The sequence below is a fragment of the Spermophilus citellus genome, assembly GCF_964194105.1.
Source record: "Spermophilus citellus genome assembly, chromosome: X".
In the NCBI taxonomy this organism is placed as follows: Eukaryota; Metazoa; Chordata; class Mammalia; order Rodentia; family Sciuridae; genus Spermophilus; species Spermophilus citellus.
The window spans coordinates 54962833-54980482 of NC_138190.1; positions in this window are offsets into that span (position 1 = coordinate 54962833).

Genomic DNA, 17650 nt, shown 5'->3' on the forward strand with positions numbered 1-17650 from the left:
GCGAGAAACACTTTCATGGAAAGGGGTTGCCAAGCTTCCAAAAATTACGAATCTCCAGAAATCTCAGCAAATATTTTTTCGACCAAACTAGATGATACTTTCAGGTAATGATCAGTACACTAAGGCGACTTGGTTCCCCAAATTTCGTTCTTCTATGTTGAAGCGTTCATTTCCAGTAACAGTTTGAATTTTTAGGTTTCACTCTGTTTTCTCCTATATTGATAGATGTATTTGGAACTCTAAATCCAACACGGTTTGTGCTAGCTTCTTGAAACTTGACACAGTAAAGTAGTTTCACGTTCTATCTCTATGTTTTGTTTCCTCTTGATGTAGCCCTAAGCAGTGACTGGCGAGAAACACTTTCATGGAAAGGGGTTGCCAAGCTTCCAAAAATTACGAAACTCCAGAAATCTCAGCAAATATTTTTTCACCCAAACTGCATGATACTTTCAGGTAATGATCAGTACACGAAGGCGACTTGGTTCCCCAAATTTCGTTCTTCTATGTTGAAGCGTTCATTTCCAGTAACAGTTTGAATTTTTAGGTTTCACTCTGTTCTCTCCTATATTGATAAATGTATTTGGAACTCTAAATCCAACACGGTTTGTGCTAGCTTCTTGAAACTTGACACAGTAAAGTAGTTTCACGTTCTATCTCTATGTTTTCTTTCCTCTTGATGTAGCCCTAAGCAGTGACTGGCGAGAAACACTTTCATGGAAAGGGGTTGCCAAGCTTCCAAAAATTACGAATCTCCAGAAATCTCAGCAAATATTTTTTCACCCAAACTAGATGATACTTTCAGGTAATGATCAGTACACTAAGGCGACTTGGTTCCCCAAATTTCGTTCTTCTATGTTGAAGCGTTCATTTCCAGTAACAGTTTGAATTTTTAGGTTTCACTCTGTTTTCTCCTATATTGATAGATGTATTTGGAACTCTAAATCCAACACGGTTTGTGCTAGCTTCTTGAAACTTGACACAGTAATGTAGTTTCACATTCTATCTCTATGTTTTGTTTCCTCTTGATGTAGCCCTAAGCAGTGACTGGCGAGAAACACTTTCATGGAAAGGGGTTGCCAAGCTTCCAAAAATTACGAAACTCCAGAAATCTCAGCAAATATGTTTTCACCCAAACTGCATGATACTTTCAGGTAATGATCAGTACACGAAGGCGCCTTGGTTCCCCAAATTTCGTTCTTCTATGTTGAAGCGTTCATTTCCAGTAACAGTTTGAATTTTTAGGTTTCACTCTGTTTTCTCCTATATTGATAGATGTATTTGGAACTCTAAATCCAACACGGTTTGTGCTAGCTTCTTGAAACTTGACACAGTAAAGTAGTTTCACGTTCTATCTCTATGTTTTGTTTCCTCTTGATGTAGCCCTAAGCAGTGACTGGCGAGAAACACTTTCATGGAAAGGGGTTGCCAAGCTTCCAAAAATTACGAAACTCCAGAAATCTCAGCAAATATTTTTTCACCCAAACTGCATGATACTTTCAGGTAATGATCAGTACACGAAGGCGACTTGGTTCCCCAAATTTCGTTCTTCTATGTTGAAGCGTTCATTTCCAGTAACAGTTTGAATTTTTAGGTTTCACTCTGTTCTCTCCTATATTGATAAATGTATTTGGAACTCTAAATCCAACACGGTTTGTGCTAGCTTCTTGAAACTTGACACAGTAAAGTAGTTTCACGTTCTATCTCTATGTTTTCTTTCCTCTTGATGTAGCCCTAAGCAGTGACTGGCGAGAAACACTTTCATGGAAAGGGGTTGCCAAGCTTCCAAAAATTACGAATCTCCAGAAATCTCAGCAAATATTTTTTCACCCAAACTAGATGATACTTTCAGGTAATGATCAGTACACTAAGGCGACTTGGTTCCCCAAATTTCGTTCTTCTATGTTGAAGCGTTCATTTCCAGTAACAGTTTGAATTTTTAGGTTTCACTCTGTTTTCTCCTATATTGATAGATGTATTTGGAACTCTAAATCCAACACGGTTTGTGCTAGCTTCTTGAAACTTGACACAGTAAAGTAGTTTCACATTCTATCTCTATGTTTTGTTTCCTCTTGATGTAGCCATAAGCAGTGACTGGCGAGAAACACTTTCATGGAAAGAGGTTGCCAAGCTTCCAAAAATTACGAAACTCCAGAAATCTCAGCAAATATTTGTTCACCCAAACTGCATGATGCTTTCAGGTAATGATCAGTACACGAAGGCGACTTGGTTCCCCAAATTTCGTTCTTCTATGTTGAAGCGTTCATTTCCAGTAACAGTTTGAATTTTTAGGTTTCACTCTGTTTTCTCCTATATTGATAAATGTATTTGGAACTCTAAATCCAAGACGGTTTGTGCTAGCTTCTTGAAACTTGACACAGTAAAGTAGTTTCACGTTCTATCTCTATGTTTTGTTTCCTCTTGATGTAGCCCTAAGCAGTGACTGGCGAGAAACACTTTCATGGAAAGGGGTTGCCAAGCTTCCAAAAATTACGAATCTCCAGAAATCTCAGCAAATATTTTTTCACCCAAACTAGATGATACTTTCAGGTAATGATCAGTACACTAAGGCGACTTGGTTCCCCAAATTTCGTTCTTTTATGTTGAAGCGTTCATTTCCAGTAACAGTTTGAATTTTTAGGTTTCACTCTGTTTTCTCCTATATTGATAGATGTATTTGGAACTCTAAATCCAACACGGTTTGTGCTAGCTTCTTGAAACTTGACACAGTAAAGTAGTTTCACATTCTATCTCTATGTTTTGTTTCCTCTTGATGTAGCCCTAAGCAGTGACTGGCGAGAAACACTTTCATGGAAAGGGGTTGCCAAGCTTCCAAAAATTAGGAAACTCCAGAAATCTCAGCAAATATGTTTTCACCCAAACTGCATGATACTTTCAGGTAATGATCAGTACACGAAGGTGCCTTGGTTCCCCAAATTTCGTTCTTCTATGTTGAAGCGTTCATTTCCAGTAACAGTTTGAATTTTTAGGTTTCACTCTGTTTTCTCCTATATTGATAGATGTATTTGGAACTCTAAATCCAACACGGTTTGTGCTAGCTTCTTGAAACTTGACACAGTAAAGTAGTTTCACGTTCTATCTCTATGTTTTGTTTCCTCTTGATGTAGCCCTAAGCAGTGACTGGCGAGAAACACTTTCATGGAAAGGGGTTGCCAAGCTTCCAAAAATTACGAAACTCCAGAAATCTCAGCAAATATTTTTTCACCCAAACTGCATGATACTTTCAGGTAATGATCAGTACACGAAGGCGACTTGGTTCCCCAAATTTCGTTCTTCTATGTTGAAGCGTTCATTTCCAGTAACAGTTTGAATTTTTAGGTTTCACTCTGTTCTCTCCTATATTGATAAATGTATTTGGAACTCTAAATCCAACACGGTTTGTGCTAGCTTCTTGAAACTTGACACAGTAAAGTAGTTTCACGTTCTATCTCTATGTTTTCTTTCCTCTTGATGTAGCCCTAAGCAGTGACTGGCGAGAAACACTTTCATGGAAAGGGGTTGCCAAGCTTCCAAAAATTACGAATCTCCAGAAATCTCAGCAAATATTTTTTCACCCAAACTAGATGATACTTTCAGGTAATGATCATTACACTAAGGCGACTTGGTTCCCCAAATTTCGTTCTTCTATGTTGAAGCGTTCATTTCCAGTAACAGTTTGAATTTTTAGGTTTCACTCTGTTTTCTCCTATATTGATAGATGTATTTGGAACTCTAAATCCAACACGGTTTGTGCTAGCTTCTTGAAACTTGACACAGTAAAGTAGTTTCACATTCTATCTCTATGTTTTGTTTCCTCTTGATGTAGCCATAAGCAGTGACTGGCGAGAAACACTTTCATGGAAAGAGGTTGCCAAGCTTCCAAAAATTACGAAACTCCAGAAATCTCAGCAAATATTTGTTCACCCAAACTGCATGATGCTTTCAGGTAATGATCAGTACACGAAGGCGACTTGGTTCCCCAAATTTCGTTCTTCTATGTTGAAGCGTTCATTTCCAGTAACAGTTTGAATTTTTAGGTTTCACTCTGTTTTCTCCTATATTGATAAATGTATTTGGAACTCTAAATCCAAGACGGTTTGTGCTAGCTTCTTGAAACTTGACACAGTAAAGTAGTTTCACGTTCTATCTCTATGATTTGTTTCCTCTTGATGTAGCCCTAAGCAGTGACTGGCGAGAAACACTTTCATGGAAAGGGGTTGCCAAGCTTCCAAAAATTACGAATCTCCAGAAATCTCAGCAAATATTTTTTCACCCAAACTAGATGATACTTTCAGGTAATGATCAGTACACGAAGGCGACTTGGTTCCCCAAATTTCGTTCTTCTATGTTGAAGCGTTCATTTCCAGTAACAGTTTGAATTTTTAGGTTTCACTCTGTTTTCTCCTATATTGATAGATGTATTTGGAACTCTAAATCCAACACGGTTTGTGCTAGCTTCTTGAAACTTGACACAGTAATGTAGTTTCACATTCTATCTCTATGTTTTGTTTCCTCTTGATGTAGCCCTAAGCAGTGACTGGCGAGAAACACTTTCATGGAAAGGGGTTGCCAAGCTTCCAAAAATTACGAATCTCCAGAAATCTCAGCAAATATTTTTTCACCCAAACTAGATGATACTTTCAGGTAATGATCAGTACACTAAGGCGACTTGGTTCCCCAAATTTCGTTCTTCTATGTTGAAGCGTTCATTTCCAGTAACAGTTTGAATTTTTAGGTTTCACTCTGTTTTCTCCTATATTGATAGATGTATTTGGAACTCTAAATCCAACACGGTTTGTGCTAGCTTCTTGAAACTTGACACAGTAAAGTAGTTTCACATTCTATCTCTATGTTTTGTTTCCTCTTGATGTAGCCCTAAGCAGTGACTGGCGAGAAACACTTTCATGGAAAGGGGTTGCCAAGCTTCCAAAAATTACAAAACTCCAGAAATCTCAGCAAATATTTTTTCACCCAAACTGCATGATACTTTCAGGTAATGATCAGTACACGAAGGCGACTTGGTTCCCCAAATTTCGTTCTTCTATGTTGAAGCGTTCATTTCCAGTAACAGTTTGAATTTTTAGGTTTCACTGTGTTTTCTCCTATATTGATAGATGTATTTGGAACTCTAAATCCAACACGGTTTGTGCTAGCTTCTTGAAACTTGACACAGTAATGTAGTTTCACATTCTATCTCTATGTTTTGTTTCCTCTTGATGTAGCCCTAAGCAGTGACTGGCGAGAAACACTTTCATGGAAAGGGGTTGCCAAGCTTCCAACAATTACGAATCTCCAGAAATCTCAGCAAATATTTTTTCACCCAAACTGGATGATACTTTCAGGTAATGATCAGTACACGAAGGCGACTTGGTTCCCCAAATTTCGTTCTTCTATGTTGAAGCGTTCATTTCCAGTAACAGTTTGAATTTTTAGGTTTCACTCTGTTTTCTCCTATATTGATAGATGTATTTGGAACTCTAAATCCAACACGGTTTGTGCTAGCTTCTTGAAACTTGACACAGTAAAGTAGTTTCACATTCTATCTCTATGTTTTGTTTCCTCTTGATGTAGCCCTAAGCAGTGACTGGCGAGAAACACTTTCATGGAAAGGGGTTGCCAAGCTTCCAAAAATTAGGAAACTCCAGAAATCTCAGCAAATATGTTTTCACCCAAACTGCATGATACTTTCAGGTAATGATCAGTACACGAAGGCGCCTTGGTTCCCCAAATTTCGTTCTTCTATGTTGAAGCGTTCATTTCCAGTAACAGTTTGAATTTTTAGGTTTCACTCTGTTTTCTCCTATATTGATAGATGTATTTGGAACTCTAAATCCAACACGGTTTGTGCTAGCTTCTTGAAACTTGACACAGTAAAGTAGTTTCACGTTCTATCTCTATGTTTTGTTTCCTCTTGATGTAGCCCTAAGCAGTGACTGGCGAGAAACACTTTCATGGAAAGGGGTTGCCAAGCTTCCAAAAATTACGAAACTCCAGAAATCTCAGCAAATATTTTTTCACCCAAACTGCATGATACTTTCAGGTAATGATCAGTACACGAAGGCGACTTGGTTCCCCAAATTTCGTTCTTCTATGTTGAAGCGTTCATTTCCAGTAACAGTTTGAATTTTTAGGTTTCACTCTGTTCTCTCCTATATTGATAAATGTATTTGGAACTCTAAATCCAACACGGTTTGTGCTAGCTTCTTGAAACTTGACACAGTAAAGTAGTTTCACGTTCTATCTCTATGTTTTCTTTCCTCTTGATGTAGCCCTAAGCAGTGACTGGCGAGAAACACTTTCATGGAAAGGGGTTGCCAAGCTTCCAAAAATTACGAATCTCCAGAAATCTCAGCAAATATTTTTTCACCCAAACTAGATGATACTTTCAGGTAATGATCATTACACTAAGGCGACTTGGTTCCCCAAATTTCGTTCTTCTATGTTGAAGCGTTCATTTCCAGTAACAGTTTGAATTTTTAGGTTTCACTCTGTTTTCTCCTATATTGATAGATGTATTTGGAACTCTAAATCCAACACGGTTTGTGCTAGCTTCTTGAAACTTGACACAGTAAAGTAGTTTCACATTCTATCTCTATGTTTTGTTTCCTCTTGATGTAGCCATAAGCAGTGACTGGCGAGAAACACTTTCATGGAAAGAGGTTGCCAAGCTTCCAAAAATTACGAAACTCCAGAAATCTCAGCAAATATTTGTTCACCCAAACTGCATGATGCTTTCAGGTAATGATCAGTACACGAAGGCGACTTGGTTCCCCAAATTTCGTTCTTCTATGTTGAAGCGTTCATTTCCAGTAACAGTTTGAATTTTTAGGTTTCACTCTGTTTTCTCCTATATTGATAAATGTATTTGGAACTCTAAATCCAAGACGGTTTGTGCTAGCTTCTTGAAACTTGACACAGTAAAGTAGTTTCACGTTCTATCTCTATGATTTGTTTCCTCTTGATGTAGCCCTAAGCAGTGACTGGCGAGAAACACTTTCATGGAAAGGGGTTGCCAAGCTTCCAAAAATTACGAATCTCCAGAAATCTCAGCAAATATTTTTTCACCCAAACTAGATGATACTTTCAGGTAATGATCAGTACACGAAGGCGACTTGGTTCCCCAAATTTCGTTCTTCTATGTTGAAGCGTTCATTTCCAGTAACAGTTTGAATTTTTAGGTTTCACTCTGTTTTCTCCTATATTGATAGATGTATTTGGAACTCTAAATCCAACACGGTTTGTGCTAGCTTCTTGAAACTTGACACAGTAATGTAGTTTCACATTCTATCTCTATGTTTTGTTTCCTCTTGATGTAGCCCTAAGCAGTGACTGGCGAGAAACACTTTCATGGAAAGGGGTTGCCAAGCTTCCAAAAATTACGAATCTCCAGAAATCTCAGCAAATATTTTTTCACCCAAACTAGATGATACTTTCAGGTAATGATCAGTACACTAAGGCGACTTGGTTCCCCAAATTTCGTTCTTTTATGTTGAAGCGTTCATTTCCAGTAACAGTTTGAATTTTTAGGTTTCACTCTGTTTTCTCCTATATTGATAGATGTATTTGGAACTCTAAATCCAACACGGTTTGTGCTAGCTTCTTGAAACTTGACACAGTAAAGTAGTTTCACATTCTATCTCTATGTTTTGTTTCCTCTTGATGTAGCCCTAAGCAGTGACTGGCGAGAAACACTTTCATGGAAAGGGGTTGCCAAGCTTCCAAAAATTACAAAACTCCAGAAATCTCAGCAAATATTTTTTCACCCAAACTGCATGATACTTTCAGGTAATGATCAGTACACGAAGGCGACTTGGTTCCCCAAATTTCGTTCTTCTATGTTGAAGCGTTCATTTCCAGTAACAGTTTGAATTTTTAGGTTTCACTGTGTTTTCTCCTATATTGATAGATGTATTTGGAACTCTAAATCCAACACGGTTTGTGCTAGCTTCTTGAAACTTGACACAGTAATGTAGTTTCACATTCTATCTCTATGTTTTGTTTCCTCTTGATGTAGCCAAGGAGTGACTGGCGAGAAACACTTTCATGGAAAGGGGTTGCCAAGCTTCCAACAATTACGAAACTCCAGAAATCTCAGCAAATATTTTTTCACCCAAACTGCATGATACTTTCAGGTAATGATCAGTACACGAAGGCGACTTGGTTCCCCAAATTTCGTTCTTCTATGTTGAAGCGTTCATTTCCAGTAACAGTTTGAATTTTTAGGTTTCACTCTGTTTTCTCCTATATTGATAGATGTATTTGGAACTCTAAATCCAACACGGTTTGTGCTAGCTTCTTGAAACTTGACACAGTAATGTAGTTTCACATTCTATCTCTATGTTTTGTTTCCTCTTGATGTAGCCCTAAGCAGTGACTGGCGAGAAACACTTTCATGGAAAGGGGTTGCCAAGCTTCCAAAAATTACGAATCTCCAGAAATCTCAGCAAATATTTTTTCACCCAAACTAGATGATACTTTCAGGTAATGATCAGTACACTAAGGCGACTTGGTTCCCCAAATTTCGTTCTTTTATGTTGAAGCGTTCATTTCCAGTAACAGTTTGAATTTTTAGGTTTCACTCTGTTTTCTCCTATATTGATAGATGTATTTGGAACTCTAAATCCAACACGGTTTGTGCTAGCTTCTTGAAACTTGACACAGTAAAGTAGTTTCACATTCTATCTCTATGTTTTGTTTCCTCTTGATGTAGCCCTAAGCAGTGACTGGCGAGAAACACTTTCATGGAAAGGGGTTGCCAAGCTTCCAAAAATTAGGAAACTCCAGAAATCTCAGCAAATATGTTTTCACCCAAACTGCATGATACTTTCAGGTAATGATCAGTACACGAAGGCGCCTTGGTTCCCCAAATTTCGTTCTTCTATGTTGAAGCGTTCATTTCCAGTAACAGTTTGAATTTTTAGGTTTCACTCTGTTTTCTCCTATATTGATAGATGTATTTGGAACTCTAAATCCAACACGGTTTGTGCTAGCTTCTTGAAACTTGACACAGTAAAGTAGTTTCACGTTCTATCTCTATGTTTTGTTTCCTCTTGATGTAGCCCTAAGCAGTGACTGGCGAGAAACACTTTCATGGAAAGGGGTTGCCAAGCTTCCAAAAATTACGAAACTCCAGAAATCTCAGCAAATATTTTTTCACCCAAACTGCATGATACTTTCAGGTAATGATCAGTACACGAAGGCGACTTGGTTCCCCAAATTTCGTTCTTCTATGTTGAAGCGTTCATTTCCAGTAACAGTTTGAATTTTTAGGTTTCACTCTGTTCTCTCCTATATTGATAAATGTATTTGGAACTCTAAATCCAACACGGTTTGTGCTAGCTTCTTGAAACTTGACACAGTAAAGTAGTTTCACGTTCTATCTCTATGTTTTCTTTCCTCTTGATGTAGCCCTAAGCAGTGACTGGCGAGAAACACTTTCATGGAAAGGGGTTGCCAAGCTTCCAAAAATTACGAATCTCCAGAAATCTCAGCAAATATTTTTTCACCCAAACTAGATGATACTTTCAGGTAATGATCATTACACTAAGGCGACTTGGTTCCCCAAATTTCGTTCTTCTATGTTGAAGCGTTCATTTCCAGTAACAGTTTGAATTTTTAGGTTTCACTCTGTTTTCTCCTATATTGATAGATGTATTTGGAACTCTAAATCCAACACGGTTTGTGCTAGCTTCTTGAAACTTGACACAGTAAAGAAGTTTCACATTCTATCTCTATGTTTTGTTTCCTCTTGATGTAGCCATAAGCAGTGACTGGCGAGAAACACTTTCATGGAAAGAGGTTGCCAAGCTTCCAAAAATTACGAAACTCCAGAAATCTCAGCAAATATTTGTTCACCCAAACTGCATGATGCTTTCAGGTAATGATCAGTACACGAAGGCGACTTGGTTCCCCAAATTTCGTTCTTCTATGTTGAAGCGTTCATTTCCAGTAACAGTTTGAATTTTTAGGTTTCACTCTGTTTTCTCCTATATTGATAAATGTATTTGGAACTCTAAATCCAAGACGGTTTGTGCTAGCTTCTTGAAACTTGACACAGTAAAGTAGTTTCACGTTCTATCTCTATGATTTGTTTCCTCTTGATGTAGCCCTAAGCAGTGACTGGCGAGAAACACTTTCATGGAAAGGGGTTGCCAAGCTTCCAAAAATTACGAATCTCCAGAAATCTCAGCAAATATTTTTTCACCCAAACTAGATGATACTTTCAGGTAATGATCAGTACACGAAGGCGACTTGGTTCCCCAAATTTCGTTCTTCTATGTTGAAGCGTTCATTTCCAGTAACAGTTTGAATTTTTAGGTTTCACTCTGTTTTCTCCTATATTGATAGATGTATTTGGAACTCTAAATCCAACACGGTTTGTGCTAGCTTCTTGAAACTTGACACAGTAATGTAGTTTCACATTCTATCTCTATGTTTTGTTTCCTCTTGATGTAGCCCTAAGCAGTGACTGGCGAGAAACACTTTCATGGAAAGGGGTTGCCAAGCTTCCAAAAATTACGAATCTCCAGAAATCTCAGCAAATATTTTTTCACCCAAACTAGATGATACTTTCAGGTAATGATCAGTACACTAAGGCGACTTGGTTCCCCAAATTTCGTTCTTTTATGTTGAAGCGTTCATTTCCAGTAACAGTTTGAATTTTTAGGTTTCACTCTGTTTTCTCCTATATTGATAGATGTATTTGGAACTCTAAATCCAACACGGTTTGTGCTAGCTTCTTGAAACTTGACACAGTAAAGTAGTTTCACATTCTATCTCTATGTTTTGTTTCCTCTTGATGTAGCCCTAAGCAGTGACTGGCGAGAAACACTTTCATGGAAAGGGGTTGCCAAGCTTCCAAAAATTACAAAACTCCAGAAATCTCAGCAAATATTTTTTCACCCAAACTGCATGATACTTTCAGGTAATGATCAGTACACGAAGGCGACTTGGTTCCCCAAATTTCGTTCTTCTATGTTGAAGCGTTCATTTCCAGTAACAGTTTGAATTTTTAGGTTTCACTCTGTTTTCTCCTTTATTGATAAATGTATTTGGAACTCTAAATCCAACACGGTTTGTGCTAGCTTCTTGAAACTTGACACAGTAAAGTAGTTTCACGTTCTATCTCTATGTTTTATTTCCTCTTGATGTAGCCCTAAGCAGTGACTGGCGAGAAACACTTTCATGGAAAGGGGTTGCCAAGCTTCCAAAAATTACGAATCTCCAGAAATCTCAGCAAATATTTTTTCGACCAAACTAGATGATACTTTCAGGTAATGATCAGTACACTAAGGCGACTTGGTTCCCCAAATTTCGTTCTTCTATGTTGAAGCGTTCATTTCCAGTAACAGTTTGAATTTTTAGGTTTCACTGTGTTTTCTCCTATATTGATAGATGTATTTGGAACTCTAAATCCAACACGGTTTGTGCTAGCTTCTTGAAACTTGACACAGTAATGTAGTTTCACATTCTATCTCTATGTTTTGTTTCCTCTTGATGTAGCCCTAAGCAGTGACTGGCGAGAAACACTTTCATGGAAAGGGGTTGCCAAGCTTCCAACAATTACGAAACTCCAGAAATCTCAGCAAATATTTTTTCACCCAAACTGCATGATACTTTCAGGTAATGATCAGTACACGAAGGCGACTTGGTTCCCCAAATTTCGTTCTTCTATGTTGAAGCGTTCATTTCCAGTAACAGTTTGAATTTTTAGGTTTCACTCTGTTTTCTCCTATATTGATAGATGTATTTGGAACTCTAAATCCAACACGGTTTGTGCTAGCTTCTTGAAACTTGACACAGTAATGTAGTTTCACATTCTATCTCTATGTTTTGTTTCCTCTTGATGTAGCCCTAAGCAGTGACTGGCGAGAAACACTTTCATGGAAAGGGGTTGCCAAGCTTCCAACAATTACGAAACTCCAGAAATCTCAGCAAATATGTTTTCACCCAAACTGCATGATACTTTCAGGTAATGATCAGTACACGAAGGCGCCTTGGTTCCCCAAATTTCGTTCTTCTATGTTGAAGCGTTCATTTCCAGTAACAGTTTGAATTTTTAGGTTTCACTCTGTTTTCTCCTATATTGATAGATGTATTTGGAACTCTAAATCCAACACGGTTTGTGCTAGCTTCTTGAAACTTGACACAGTAAAGTAGTTTCACGTTCTATCTCTATGTTTTGTTTCCTCTTGATGTAGCCCTAAGCAGTGACTGGCGAGAAACACTTTCATGGAAAGGGGTTGCCAAGCTTCCAAAAATTACGAAACTCCAGAAATCTCAGCAAATATTTTTTCACCCAAACTGCATGATATTTTCAGGTAATGATCAGTACACTAAGGCGACTTGGTTCCCCAAATTTCGTTCTTCTATGTTGAAGCGTTCATTTCCAGTAACAGTTTGAATTTTTAGGTTTCACTCTGTTCTCTCCTATATTGATAAATGTATTTGGAACTCTAAATCCAAGACGGTTTGTGCTAGCTTCTTGAAACTTGACACAGTAAAGTAGTTTCACGTTCTATCTCTATGTTTTCTTTCCTCTTGATGTAGCCCTAAGCAGTGACTGGCGAGAAACACTTTCATGGAAAGGGGTTGCCAAGCTTCCAAAAATTACGAATCTCCAGAAATCTCAGCAAATATTTTTTCACCCAAACTAGATGATACTTTCAGGTAATGATCAGTACACTAAGGCGACTTGGTTCCCCAAATGTCGTTCTTCTATGTTGAAGCGTTCATTTCCAGTAACAGTTTGAATTTTTAGGTTTCACTCTGTTTTCTCCTATATTGATAGATGTATTTGGAACTCTAAATCCAACACGGTTTGTGCTAGCTTCTTGAAACTTGACACAGTAAAGTAGTTTCACATTCTATCTCTATGTTTTGTTTCCTCTTGATGTAGCCATAAGCAGTGACTGGCGAGAAACACTTTCATGGAAAGAGGTTGCCAAGCTTCCAAAAATTACGAAACTCCAGAAATCTCAGCAAATATTTTTTCACCCAAACTGCATGATGCTTTCAGGTAATGATCAGTACACGAAGGCGACTTGGTTCCCCAAATTTCGTTCTTCTATGTTGAAGCGTTCATTTCCAGTAACAGTTTGAATTTTTAGGTTTCACTCTGTTTTCTCCTATATTGATAAATGTATTTGGAACTCTAAATCCAAGACGGTTTGTGCTAGCTTCTTGAAACTTGACACAGTAAAGTAGTTTCACGTTCTATCTCTATGATTTGTTTCCTCTTGATGTCGCCCTAAGCAGTGACTGGCGAGAAACACTTTCATGGAAAGGGGTTGCCAAGCTTCCAAAAATTACGAATCTCCAGAAATCTCAGCAAATATTTTTTCACCCAAACTAGATGATACTTTCAGGTAATGATCAGTACACTAAGGCGACTTGGTTCCCCAAATTTCGTTCTTCTATGTTGAAGCGTTCATTTCCAGTAACAGTTTGAATTTTTAGGTTTCACTCTGTTTTCTCCTATATTGATAGATGTATTTGGAACTCTAAATCCAACACGGTTTGTGCTAGCTTCTTGAAACTTGACACAGTAATGTAGTTTCACATTCTATCTCTATGTTTTGTTTCCTCTTGATGTAGCCCTAAGCAGTGACTGGCGAGAAACACTTTCATGGAAAGGGGTTGCCAAGCTTCCAACAATTACGAATCTCCAGAAATCTCAGCAAATATTTTTTCCCCCAAACTAGATGATACTTTCAGGTAATGATCAGTACACTAAGGCGACTTGGTTCCCCAAATTTCGTTCTTTTATGTTGAAGCGTTCATTTCCAGTAACAGTTTGAATTTTTAGGTTTCACTTTGTTTTCTCCTATATTGATAGATGTATTTGGAACTCTAAATCCAACACGGTTTGTGCTAGCTTCTTGAAACTTGACACAGTAAAGTAGTTTCACATTCTATCTCTATGTTTTGTTTCCTCTTGATGTAGCCCTAAGCAGTGACTGGCGAGAAACACTTTCATGGAAAGGGGTTGCCAAGCTTCCAAAAATTACAAAACTCCAGAAATCTCAGCAAATATTTTTTCACCCAAACTGCATGATACTTTCAGGTAATGATCAGTACACGAAGGCGACTTGGTTCCCCAAATTTCGTTCTTCTATGTTGAAGCGTTCATTTCCAGTAACAGTTTGAATTTTTAGGTTTCACTCTGTTTTCTCCTTTATTGATAAATGTATTTGGAACTCTAAATCCAACACGGTTTGTGCTAGCTTCTTGAAACTTGACACAGTAAAGTAGTTTCACGTTCTATCTCTATGTTTTATTTCCTCTTGATGTAGCCCTAAGCAGTGACTGGCGAGAAACACTTTCATGGAAAGGGGTTGCCAAGCTTCCAAAAATTACGAATCTCCAGAAATCTCAGCAAATATTTTTTCGACCAAACTAGATGATACTTTCAGGTAATGATCAGTACACTAAGGCGACTTGGTTCCCCAAATTTCGTTCTTCTATGTTGAAGCGTTCATTTCCAGTAACAGTTTGAATTTTTAGGTTTCACTCTGTTTTCTCCTATATTGATAGATGTATTTGGAACTCTAAATCCAACACGGTTTGTGCTAGCTTCTTGAAACTTGACACAGTAATGTAGTTTCACATTCTATCTCTATGTTTTGTTTCCTCTTGATGTAGCCCTAAGCAGTGACTGGCGAGAAACACTTTCATGGAAAGGGGTTGCCAAGCTTCCAACAATTACGAAACTCCAGAAATCTCAGCAAATATTTTTTCACCCAAACTGGATGATACTTTCAGGTAATGATCAGTACACGAAGGCGACTTGGTTCCCCAAATTTCGTTCTTCTATGTTGAAGCGTTCATTTCCAGTAACAGTTTGAATTTTTAGGTTTCACTCTGTTTTCTCCTATATTGATAGATGTATTTGGAACTCTAAATCCAACACGGTTTGTGCTAGCTTCTTGAAACTTGACACAGTAAAGTAGTTTCACATTCTATCTCTATGTTTTGTTTCCTCTTGATGTAGCCCTAAGTAGTGACTGGCGAGAAACACTTTCATGGAAAGAGGTTGCCAAGCTTCCAAAAATTACGAAACTCCAGAAATCTCAGCAAATATTTTTTCACCCAAACTGCATGATACTTTCAGGTAATGATCAGTACACGAAGGCGACTTGGTTCCCCAAATTTCGTTCTTCTATGTTGAAGCGTTCATTTCCAGTAACAGTTTGAATTTTTAGGTTTCACTCTGTTTTCTCCTATATTGATAGATGTATTTGGAACTCTAAATCCAACACGGTTTGTGCTAGCTTCTTGAAACTTGACACAGTAATGTAGTTTCACATTCTATCTCTATGTTTTGTTTCCTCTTGATGTAGCCCTAAGCAGTGACTGGCGAGAAACACTTTCATGGAAAGGGGTTGCCAAGCTTCCAAAAATTACGAAACTCCAGAAATCTCAGGAAATATGTTTTCACCCAAACTGCATGATACTTTCAGGTAATGATCAGTACACGAAGGCGCCTTGGTTCCCCAAATTTCGTTCTTCTATGTTGAAGCGTTCATTTCCAGTAACAGTTTGAATTTTTAGGTTTCACTCTGTTTTCTCCTATATTGATAAATGTATTTGGAACTCTAAATCCAAGACGGTTTGTGCTAGCTTCTTGAAACTTGACACAGTAAAGTAGTTTCACGTTCTATCTCTATGTTTTATTTCCTCTTGATGTAGCCCTAAGCAGTGACTGGCGAGAAACACTTTCATGGAAAGGGGTTGCCAAGCTTCCAAAAATTACGAATCTCCAGAAATCTCAGCAAATATTTTTTCACCCAAACTAGATGATACTTTCAGGTAATGATCAGTACACGAAGGCGACTTGGTTCCCCAAATTTCGTTCTTCTATGTTGAAGCGTTCATTTCCAGTAACAGTTTGAATTTTTAGGTTTCACTCTGTTTTCTCCTATATTGATAGATGTATTTGGAACTCTAAATCCAACACGGTTTGTGCTAGCTTCTTGAAACTTGACACAGTAATGTAGTTTCACATTCTATCTCTATGTTTTGTTTCCTCTTGATGTAGCCCTAAGCAGTGACTGGCGAGAAACACTTTCATGGAAAGGGGTTGCCAAGCTTCCAAAAATTACGAAACTCCAGAAATCTCAGCAAATATGTTTTCACCCAAACTGCATGATACTTTCAGGTAATGATCAGTACACGAAGGCGACTTGGTTCCCCAAATTTCGTTCTTCTATGTTGAAGCGTTCATTTCCAGTAACAGTTTGAATTTTTAGGTTTCACTCTGTTTTCTCCTATATTGATAAATGTATTTGGAACTCTAAATCCAAGACGGTTTGTGCTAGCTTCTTGAAACTTGACACAGTAATGTAGTTTCACATTCTATCTCTATGTTTTGTTTCCTCTTGATGTAGCCCTAAGCAGTGACTGGCGAGAAACACTTTCATGGAAAGGGGTTGCCAAGCTTCCAAAAATTACGAAACTCCAGAAATCTCAGCAAATATTTTTTCACCCAAACTGCATGATACTTTCAGGTAATGATCAGTACACGAAGGCGACTTGGTTCCCCAAATTTCGTTCTTCTATGTTGAAGCGTTCATTTCCAGTAACAGTTTGAATTTTTAGGTTTCACTCTGTTTTCTCCTATATTGATAGATGTATTTGGAACTCTAAATCCAACACGGTTTGTGCTAGCTTCTTGAAACTTGACACAGTAATGTAGTTTCACATTCTATCTCTATGTTTTGTTTCCTCTTGATGTAGCCCTAAGCAGTGACTGGCGAGAAACACTTTCATGGAAAGGGGTTGCCAAGCTTCCAACAATTACGAAACTCCAGAAATCTCAGCAAATATTTTTTCACCCAAACTGCATGATACTTTCAGGTAATGATCAGTACACGAAGGCGACTTGGTTCCCCAAATTTCGTTCTTCTATGTTGAAGCGTTCATTTCCAGTAACAGTTTGAATTTTTAGGTTTCACTCTGTTTTCTCCTATATTGATAGATGTATTTGGAACTCTAAATCCAACACGGTTTGTGCTAGCTTCTTGAAACTTGACACAGTAAAGTAGTTTCACATTCTATCTCTATGTTTTGTTTCCTCTTGATGTAGCCCTAAGTAGTGACTGGCGAGAAACACTTTCATGGAAAGAGGTTGCCAAGCTTCCAAAAATTACGAAACTCCAGAAATCTCAGCAAATATTTTTTCACCCAAACTGCATGATACTTTCAGGTAATGATCAGTACACGAAGGCGACTTGGTTCCCCAAATTTCGTTCTTCTATGTTGAAGCGTTCATTTCCAGTAACAGTTTGAATTTTTAGGTTTCACTCTGTTTTCTCCTATATTGATAGATGTATTTGGAACTCTAAATCCAACACGGTTTGTGCTAGCTTCTTGAAACTTGACACAGTAATGTAGTTTCACATTCTATCTCTATGTTTTGTTTCCTCTTGATGTAGCCCTAAGCAGTGACTGGCGAGAAACACTTTCATGGAAAGGGGTTGCCAAGCTTCCAAAAATTACGAAACTCCAGAAATCTCAGCAAATATGTTTTCACCCAAACTGCATGATACTTTCAGGTAATGATCAGTACACGAAGGCGCCTTGGTTCCCCAAATTTCGTTCTTCTATGTTGAAGCGTTCATTTCCAGTAACAGTTTGAATTTTTAGGTTTCAC